The sequence below is a fragment of the Gekko japonicus genome, unplaced genomic scaffold (genome assembly GCF_001447785.1).
Source record: "Gekko japonicus isolate JY-2015 unplaced genomic scaffold, Gekko_japonicus_V1.1 scaffold1400, whole genome shotgun sequence".
NCBI lineage: Eukaryota > Metazoa > Chordata > Lepidosauria > Squamata > Gekkonidae > Gekko > Gekko japonicus.
The window spans coordinates 151,392-152,800 of NW_015166462.1; positions in this window are offsets into that span (position 1 = coordinate 151,392).

Consider the following 1,409-nt stretch of genomic DNA (forward strand, 5'->3'; position numbering starts at 1 on the left):
AAGATTGACACAGTTCATAAGAAGTACAAAGATGATAAGTTTGGATGCTAAAAAAAAAGCTAGTTAGAGGATCTCCTCTCTTGGGTTTTTAGTCAGTAGTGGGTTCTTTACTTTCTCCCTTATATGTAGTTTTCCCCTCCCCCTTTTCTGTTGTAGTTTTTTGTAGTGTTAAAAAAAATCAATAAAAAAATCCCCTCCGGGGGCTCAAAAAAAAAAATAGCCCGATGGTTACAGGGGGCTAGCCTTTACCACCCTTCAAGCACATTTTAATATAAAATCATTCCATGAAGAAGAAGAGAAGAAGAGATTGGATTTATACCCCACCCTTCACTACCCAAGGGAGTCTCAGAGCAGCTTACAAACTCCTTTCCCTTCCCCTCCCCACAACAGACACCCTGTGAGCAGTGTTCCCTCTAAGCTGAGTTAGAGTGAGCTAGCCCACAGTTTTTTAGCCTCTGGCTCACACATTTTTGTCTTAGCTCAGGAAATATGGCTCCGGAGCAAACTAATTCATGCAGCAGCAAAATTGCTCGCTCACAACTTTAATGCCAGTAGCTCACAAGACTCCACAGCTTAGAGGGAGCATTGCCTGTGATGTAGGTGGGGCTGAGAGAGCTCTGACAGAAATTGCTCTTTTTCAAGAACAGCTCTTATCAGAACTACGGCTTGCCCAAGGTCATCCAGCAGGTACAAGTGGAGGAGTGGGGAATCAAACCCGGTTTTCCCAGATTAGAGTCTGCGCAATTAACCACTACACCAAACTGGCTCCTTCATGAAGGAGGACTGCCTCCTACAAGCTTCTTTTGAAGTAATGCCTTTTTTTTTTTTGGTAGAATGGTACCCCAGCTAAACAATGGATCATGACTTGGAGCAAAATGATTTTTAAAAGCCCCTGGCAGCCATATCACTTTTGAATCCTTGACTGGAGACTTGATTGTGCAATACCAAGTTGGAACACAAGGTGGTGGCATTGGAGTATTTAACACATCAAGAGCAAAAGAAGGGGAGCATTGCTGTTCGGCAAGTGCAGACATTTTTTATTGTAGCACAAACTTTCACAGACTACAAATCCACAAAAGGGTTTATGCTATAATAACACCATGCTGGTCTTTAAGGTGTTCTCAGACTCATGCTAAAATCTAGAATCCTCCTGAGAACTGGATTGAGAGATTCCCCCTCCCTTACAGCCATCTAGCCCAAAATTCTTCAGGCCTGGCAAGGTGCATACTTCTCAGCAAAGAAGCCAAGACCACATTGCATCCAAAGAGCAGCTGCAAAGTGCTACCCGAGGCTGAGCCTGCAAAGGCTGTGTAGCCGCACACACCCATCACAGAACTCTCCTTGAAACAAAGTTTTGGGCCACCACCACCCCCCAACACACAGTATTTGATTTGCACTTATCCCCCCCC